The sequence below is a fragment of the Brassica oleracea genome, chromosome C2 (assembly GCF_000695525.1).
Source record: "Brassica oleracea var. oleracea cultivar TO1000 chromosome C2, BOL, whole genome shotgun sequence".
Taxonomy (NCBI): Eukaryota; Viridiplantae; Streptophyta; class Magnoliopsida; order Brassicales; family Brassicaceae; genus Brassica; species Brassica oleracea.
This window is the reverse complement of record NC_027749.1, coordinates 7,257,014-7,266,511: the sequence shown is the minus strand read 5'-3', so window position 1 is coordinate 7,266,511 and position 9,498 is coordinate 7,257,014. Positions and strand designations below refer to the sequence as shown.

General features: G+C 36.1%; 1 pseudogene; it reads left to right on the top strand.

Moving 5' to 3' along the window:
- The window catches only part of LOC106326510, a 12,136-nt pseudogene extending 3,931 nt beyond the window's left edge, over positions 1-8,205 (top strand).
- Positions 8,206-9,498: the final 1,293 nt, after the last annotated feature.

Below are 9,498 nucleotides of genomic sequence, written 5' to 3'. Positions count from 1 at the left end.
ATGGACTTTAAATCTGTCCAAAGGTCACGAGGATTCTTGATATGTAAATACTGATTTTTCAGTTCCTCAGTGAGATGATGGCTCATAATAATTATGGCTCTTAACTTTTCACTTTCAATTTCATCATTTCTTTCAATGATACATTTCCCGAGTCCTTTAGACTTCAGGGCAATTTGAAGTGTTCATTTCCAATTCTAGATAATTATCTCCAGAGAGATTTAGAATGGCAATCCATGGGTTAAATCTCGGCATCTGAAATCATATTATCAATCAATTCTTTGATTTAAAATTCTTGCAACCAATTCAAATAATAAGTGCATATGATTTCATAAGTCTCTCTGTAATGCTTAGGCCATACGGCTTTGCATTGTGACGCTTATACCTCACGACCATTATAAGATACAACGATCTTAAGGATCAGATCATGATGCAATCCAGTTTATATAACCATCCGGATACTAGGCCACACGGTCACTGTGATATGCACTAAGCCACACAACATTTAATCAACCAAGGGCACAAGGCCACAAGTATGAACAATGTATTAGGCCACACGGCCATATACAAAACGGGATCTACTATTTAACCTATGGCTTTTAGTTTTAGAGATTATCTTTTAGGGTTTCAATCTTTACAAAACAACCAGGTTCGATTCATGTTCTCAGATTAAGTCTGTACCTTTGTTTTTGCAGGTCTGAACCGGACCACTAAAGATCAGAGACGAGCTGAGACGAACGGACGCGGGATGGCTCCTATTGGGTCGCGTTGCCGAGAGCTATTGCGAGCTTGTTTCTTCTCACGGACGATTGCGTCTGGTCGGGGATTTGGTCTGAGCTGGACGTAAGCTGAGCTGAGGCTGAGGACGTTGATCACGGACAGGGAACGTCTGAAGCTGAGCTTGATCAGAGTTGAGCTTGATCGGAGTTTGCAAGCCGGAACGCAAGCAAGAACAATTTAGGGTTCTTCGGGATTAGATCTTTGCACCAACTCCTCTTCGCTCATGAAATAAAAACAAGGAGTATTAGATTACATGAACACCATAATCTGAACGAGATATCATCAAACAACTAAGGTATGATAAACTTATCTAGTCTGAGATCGGATCGACGAACAGTTTTTGTTGATGGATTCATCTCGTCAAGAGCTTCAATTTGATATGTAGCTCGTCGTCTGATTCCTAAGGGTTTGGGAGATAGATTGATTTTAAGTTGCGCCTGATTTAGGGTTTATGTGTGACGGATTTTGGGTTAGGTTTTGTCTCAGGGTTTTGGAGTCTATCGTGCTGATAATGTGTTGTAAATAGAGTGTTTATAGACTGAATATTTCTGTGTTATTATTAATGATCAAGGGGGTTCATTTATATAAGGATTACAAGATGAAGATAAATGAAAAGTATCCAAAACCTAAACTCACTAGGATTAGGAAAACTCTAATACATAATAATGGAAAGATTACATCTACTAGGAAAAGGAAAGGGTTTCCTTTTCTCCAAGCTTTGTGGCCGCCTCTCTTTCTCCTGAAGTCGGTTCTCTCTCTCCTCTCTCTAGGCTTCGGCCATCTCTCCATCTTCTAGGTATTGGGCCGGAATTGGTCTGGACCTGGTTAATGGCAATCCACTCCATGATTTATAACAATTTCTCCATATTTAGAGTTGATATACTCATAATATGGAAAATAAATGCTAATAATATGATGTAGAATTTGATGCCCTAAGCGATATTCTTGTTGACATATTTCTGCCATATTAATATTTTAGTGTAGGTATATATGTTTATGTTTATGTTCATTGACATTTTTTTTTAGGATATTACCAACTAGGGTGTTACAGAAAAGAAACTAAATAAGTTTTTATATTTGCAGGTGATGAAGAACCTAGAATCTGAGCAAAAAACAAGTGAAGAGTTGAAGAAACTAAGAAAAAAAATCCAAAATACCTGAGATTTGGTTGAAAGAATCCATTGGAGGACTTGACTTAGGTCAAGCCAAAGAATTCAAAGGTAAACTTGAAAATTTGAAGAAACAAGTGATATATGAAGCTTTCAAAATCTTCCCAGCAACACCATTTCCTCATCCTGGCTTTTATGGGGGAAGCTCTAGTAATGCTCCTTTTGGAGTTGATTGCAACATGAATGCTTTCGACAACCATAACATGGTTCTCCCCAATAACCCTTCACCATTTGGAAACTACAGTCTTGTTGAGGGATTTGTCCCCAGATTCAACCATAGCATGGCTCTCCCCAGTCATCCTAATCCGAATGAATATGGAAATGAACATCCTCATGATGGCCATCCTCCTCAGCCTTGATCGGATTAATATTATCATTCTCTTTAATGTAATGCAGTTGAAGTCTTTAGACAAAAGCATGTTCTAGTTTATCCTCATCTCTCCTATGTATGTTGTGTTTTTCTTCTTTAGTAGAATTTCTTATTTCTTCTTGTTATGTTGTTGTGTGTGTTTTTAATACAATGTTGTTGTTTATTTTTCCTTTCTTTTGCTTACTCATAATTATGTTTTTATCCTCATCTTTATATAAAATATATATATTTAAGAATATGTTGTTGTGTTTTCTTTCAAAAAGCATTTTAATAAAAACATAGAATTATAAACTTATCTTATAGAAAGATGAAGTCGTATGTGCGTTGTTTTCGTCGTTAGTCTGGTACTCTATGAATTCCTAGATCTACTCTTCCTTCCTCTGGGCTTGTGGTTAGTTAGTTTGTGTTCAGGGTTCCTTCTAGTCTGGGCTTTATCCTTCTTCTAGTAGGTTTCAGATCCTCTCTCGCCTTCATATGTGTCTCGTCCTTGGGTTTGCGTTCAGTTTCCGTTATGGTCCTCTCGTCTACGGTTAAATCCGATTAATCTTGCTTGGAGTGCAGAGTTTATCTTAGTTGGTCTTTGATTCAGCAACAGTGTAGCAGCATCACAATGGTGTGGGATGAGCAGTTGTTAGGTCTCTTTGTCAAAAAGAAGCTTGTTTCAGGTCACCTCTCCATCTCCCTGCTGCTAAGGGTCCTTCTCTCATCCCTTGAATAAGTTTGGTTTCCTGGTGTGTCTTTGGTCTCTGTTTATCCTTGGTGGCTTCTGTGGATTGAAGCAGTATAAAGAGGTTAGAGGCTTTGAAACGTCCAGATGAAGGGTCTGTTGAGTAAGGGGTTTATATCGGGTGTTGCTTCTTTTTGGGTGTTGTTTTGGTTTCACAAGGTAGTTTGTGTGTGATCATCGTGAACAGTGGTTCAAATGAGGGTGCTGCTATTCTTCATGAAGTCCTCTGCGGTGCGTGCTCTCTTGCTTAGTTCGTAGCACGGAATCCGGCTAATCTTAGTCAATTATGTGGGCTTTGTGTACAAACCCGACCCAACGCTTAAGGCCGTTTCTTATGGGCTTCAGAATCTATTGGGCTGGCGACATTTGGATTAAGCTCATCTGGAGTAAGTACATAAGACGCCGTCGTTCTGGCAGTTACAATCTGTAACAACCAAGTTTTCGTCTTCGAGCTGGAGAGAGTAGAGAGCTGAGGCAGAGAAAGCGATCATCTTCTCTGGTGATTATCCGGCGAGTGCTGAGTTGCTGTGTCGCAATCCGGTAGCAAGTTTCGAGCTCTCTTCACCGCGAGATAAGATCCGTATCCTGAAACAACAAGATTCGCAGTTAGTGATTGATAGAATCTTGTACGAGCTTTTATTGTAAACTGTAATCAAAGCTTAGCGGATTGGGAGCAAGAGCCTCCCCCCAGATGTAGCGCAAGCGAACTGGGCAAACAAATTCTCTTTGCATTCATTCTCAATCACATAACAAACATACAACATATCAAATCGAGTAACGAACATAGTGAAATCTAAACGCAACAAATTAAGCTTGGATTCTATTATCTCTTGTTAGGTTACTTTCTGGGTTCACTTAGTTAGTTGCGAGGTGTCATGGTTTATTTGTTCAGTTTAGTTTCTCGTGTATCCTTTGAGCTTAAGTTTTCCACAATTGGGGTTTGGTTTCCAGAGATCGTTAGTGTTTTACCATGTATTCTTCAATGTTATCAATGAAATGAAAAACCAGAGCTTGTGGTCTGGTGGTGATTAGCTTGAGGGTAAAAAACCCAATACGGGGAAGCCACCAGGATTCGAGTCCCGGCCACTAGAGAATTAACATTTCGGCATCACCAGAAAAAAGAGACCGATACGTGTGACAACACGTGACTAGTCTGTACCACTTCTGTGGGGCATGATATCCCTATATAATTCAAAAAAAAATGTTATCAATGAAAATCTTCCGATGAAAAAAAGAGAGTTGACTTTTATCTTTCCATAGGTGGAAATTCGACAAGTGGCATTGGTTAATGATTCTGCCGAAGTTGATTCACGTGTTGCTTCTCGTCGTTTTGGGTTGATGCACGTGTTGCTTATGCTGTTTTGTTATAGACTTACAGTATTGGGCTATGGCTGTGGATATAATTAAATATGTGGACACTTACCGAAGCCTTTTCAATGACTTCTGTCTACTCGCTTAGTGGTTTCGACGTAACACGAGTTTCAACTTACCAAATAAAATCTAATTCGTATGGTACTCACTCCCTACATTTGCAACTCCAGTGTTTGGTTTCTCTTACAACTTAGAATGATATCTTAGGCTACATTTATCTCATTGTCATTGATACTTTACAGGGATGTGGATGTGAATGTGTGTTTCAGTCTTTTCGATGGCTTCGCTTTTTCATTTCTCAATAAATTTAAAAGCTACATGTATGAGCTGAAAGTAGTGTTAGTCGCTAGCATCAGTCCCGAATTTGTAATGAATATTTTGTTGTCTTTCTTGCATATAGACGTAACTTCTACCGCTTTATTAGGACATATTGTGCTTTCTAACAAATAAATGCTTCCATAAACCAACTTTCCATGTTGCAGGCCGGCTATTTCTCAATGGCACATCTGGAACCCATATATATAAAAAGTGAGTTTTCTTTTGTGCACTTTTTTTTTTTAATTTCGGACTGGAATATAAAAAGTGAGTATTTGTTTTACTTTTATCAGTGCATTCAGTTTTTGGCCAATTGATATCATCATAAGGTATTGTGATGTGACATTTAAACTCTTTAGATTGAGTGGGGATGACTCAAACCAGAATACTTCATCATCCAAGCTGGTTCACAAAAAATAGAACCACTCACAGTCTCCTAGCTCAACCAATACGTTATCACATCTGAACCTCAGGTCAAAGTTTCGTCTAAGTCAACTTAATATCTCAATTAGACTTCTAATTGCCACTTTTCTCTTACTGATAACAGATAATTGAATTTCTCCTGTATTGCAAAAGTAATTGGTATCCAGACAGATAAAAGATGGTGCTATATTGGATGCTCTAAATGTTCAAAAAAGCTTCCAGTGTGAGATATCTTCTTCACATGCCTCTTCTGTGATAAGCCCAAATCTGTGGCTTCCCTCAGGTAACTATCCTTTACCTAAGATCTCCCTGATATTTTAGTCCCTGACACAGATTACTCAACACTATTACACTTGATAATGTGTCTCTCCCTTGTCTATAGGTATCGTGTGGACCTGTCTGTTTCAGACCAGACTGATGAGGCTGTCTTTGTGGCTTTTGATCTGGGGATGGCAAAGCTAACCAACATTCAGCCTGCGGAAGCTACGCATAGTTTGGTATAGATTTTTTTGTCAGCCATTTGGTTTAAACTAATGCTCTTACTTATGAGTACAGCATCTTTAATTTAAAAAAATCCTGTCTTATAGGTGTAGGTGTGAATGCTCGAGTAGACAAAGACTTCCCCCAATTTATCGCTGATATTGTGGGAAAAACCTTCACTTTCCAGCTCAAGCTAGGAGAGTTCAGTCTCACTTTCTGAGCAACAGCTTGCACCCTCCCCGAATTTGTCTTATAGGTTGGTAGCTTAAACTGAATAAAAATATATATATATCTTCCTAAATTCTTTGTTGATATTATTACTCCGATATATTCAGGGAGATAACCATGGTTCTGATGATCATGCACCTAGAGGGGTCCCAGTAGCATCAGCCGATGAGATTAACACTGTCTCCGAAGAAGCAGGTGGCGTGACAGCAGATCTCGGAGTGGCTGCAAATGCAAACCAGGAACCATCCTCATCTGTGATCGAACGTCCTGCATCAACCAATCCGATACTTGACCTCAATGAGAATGTTCAGAAGAGGCACGCCGTGCATAGCTCGACGTGTAGAAGACAAATCCACACTATATTTTCTTTCCAACTAATGTTTACGAGCACTCTCTACTTTTTCCATTTAAACTCGATGTAGTTGTTGATGCTCCAACTACTAATGCAAGTTATTTTCATTCGATGTCTTTGTCTCTGTTTTAACATTTCTAAAACCAACCAAGCAAATGGAGTATGACACGCAAATAATAATCGTCCAATGGAAAATGGTATTACGTAGGGGATAAATGAAATTGAGTTTTAAAGTGAAGATAAATTGGAATTCATTTGCGTTGAGTATAGTATGACTATGATATAGGAAAGGGGTCATTTATTTTTACAGATATTTAACTTTTAAGAATTAAATTAAAATCAATTGTCAAAAACAAAAAAAAATTAATTTAAATTATGATATGGTCAAAATAACTTTATTCATTCAAAAAAAACTAATTAGGGCCATATATTGAATCGACCAACATAATATAAAAAACGTATATGTATAAAACGATTATAGTTATATCTATTATATAAAGACCTTTACTATTACTGTTTAAATAAACTTAAATATTATTAACTGGTCATGTAGTTAGCTATCAAAGATTTGTTGTATAATACTAAAAAATTTCGCCACCTGTCTTTAGTGAACCCTCCTTTTAGATAGGCTCTGCTTCATCATTATTAGCATACGAGCATTTGTTATAACAGTTGCATCTTGAAAAATAAATATCACCATGAACGCCGATTTGGAACAACTCCCTCAATTCTCAAGACATTCAAAGAGATATCATCTGGTTGAAAAGTTGTCAGGAACCACCACCAAGAATGTTATGCGATTGTGTACAGCACTGGTTGAAGCTGTTAGAGACGCCTGTGTTTACAAGAACTTTTTTTTTTAACAAGAACTTGAGACTCAAACTACTGACTATTCATCCCACTTGCATCTTTAACAAGGTATGCCGATCTCATGACAAAATGCTTAGCAGCTTGTATTTAGAAGCTCATAATGTCAGAGGCATTCAACAATATTTTGAAAAAAATAACATCTACATGGGTCTCCATCAACTCAAAACAGCAACAGAAGGTACATCTCTAAATGCAATTTATATACATGGTATAATCATTATACGCAGATGAGATATAGATATTGGCGAAGCATATGATGTGGGTGATCAATGCTGGAAACGCATTAAAAAAAGCTTGCATGGAGTACGAGTTAAAAGACTCGATTGTTACTCCACCATTCTTAAAGAAACAAAAGTTACGATATATATATATATTTTTTTTTTGGGTGCAAAGTTACGATATTTTGCCATCAAACTAACCATAACCAGCAGAACATAACCATATTAAACCATCTTAACAATCACATTAAAAATAATTTAACTTGACTCAGCGAAACTAAGATTGAATATTTTAGCATAAAAAAATTCAAAGACTTATAATATAAGCAATTAGACTTTTTTTTTTTTTTGCCATCTGTTGGGTTTTTATTAACTTAAAGCATTACGTAAACAAAACTTTGTTACCTTTCCAGAACCATAAGCCGATGAGTAAAATTTATAATATAATCTTAGAATAAAAACATATTATATTTATTATATTCAATATAAAATAAAATTTTAAATGATTTATAAAATAAAAATATATTTTAATATAAAGTAGTTTTAGTGTTAACTTAACCCCTAGTTTTTATATAAAAGATACATATTTTAAGAATATGCTGTAGAATTTTCTTTCAAAAAGCATATAATCATAAACTTATCTTATAGAAAACTTCAAGCCATAACATGGTTCTCCCTCAACACGAATATAGTTTGAGCAAAGGAGAATGGTTAACGTGAATGCTTTCCACAACCATAACATGGTTCTCCCCAATCATCCTTCACCATTTGGAAACTATAGTCGTGTTGAGGGATTTGTCCCTGGATTCAATCATAACATGGCTCTCCCCAGTCATCATAATCCGAATGAATCTGGAAATGAACATCCTCATGATGGCCATCCTCCTCAGCCTAGATCCGATTAATATTAACCATTTCTAATGTGATGAAGTTGAAGTCTTTAGACAAAATCATGTTCTGGTTTATCCACATCTCTCCTATGTATGTTGTGTTTATCTTCTTTAACAGAATTCCTCATTTCTTATTGTTATGTTGTTGTGTGTGTTTTTAATACAATGTTGTTCTTTTTTTCCTTTTTTTTTCTTTCTTTTGCTTACTCAGAATTATGTTGTTTTCCTCATTTTTATCTAATATATATATATATATATATATATATATATATATTTTAGAATAATGTTGTAGCATTTTCTGTCAAAAAGAAATTTAATAAAAACATATAATTATAAACTTATTTTATAGAAAACTTCAAGCCATGCACACCATCTCAACAGCAAATTCAAGAGCTCAATCCAACCAAACTCATACGGTCCATACATCCATAAATTCAAACATTGATTGCTCGTATGTGATATTTGCTCTTCCCCTTGCATTTCTCTGTTTTTGTGTTTGTCAATCTCATCTACAGTCTCATTCAAAATAGCAACCCGATGCCTTCTTCTACGGTGCCGCGCGATAACCTCTGCCCCAATGAGATCATTGCTAATTCCCATATCAGTCACTCCCCGATCACCCAACAGAACTTTTAAACAATTGAACTTTGTCCAAGAGTCAAACCAGAATGATGTTCTCCGACCGTTCCAGACTTCAACTCGATGGAATGTCCTCACTAGATCCCTCGACTTTAGTAGTTTTCTCCACACCCATGATCCATAATTTAAGTTATTCAAAAATATTATTAAGTTTGAGAAAATATGAAAGGCTTAATTTACACAGTTGTATTCATTTTTCAATATTTATGATTATATTAGCTGTCATAATTAATGTATATAATATATAAAATACATATTTCTCCATATTTAGAGTAGATATACTCATAATATGGAAAATAAATGCTAATAATATGGTGTACACTTTGATGCAATAATTGATATTCTTGTTTATTTGTGTTGAATAATTTGAGATATTACCAACTAGGGTTTTACACACACACAAAAAATTAAAATAAGAGTTTTTATATTTGCAAATGATAAACCAACTAGAATCAGAGCAAAAATGAATGAAGAATTGAAGAAAATAAGGAAACAAAATATAAAATGTCTGAGAATTGGTTAAAAGAATCCATTGTGAACTTAGGTCAAGCCAAAGAATTCAAAGGTAAACATGAAAATTTGAGAAAACAAGTGACACACGAAGCTTTCAAAAGCTTTCAAACATGCTTTCTCATCCAAGCTTCTATGTGGGAAGCTCTAGTAATGCTC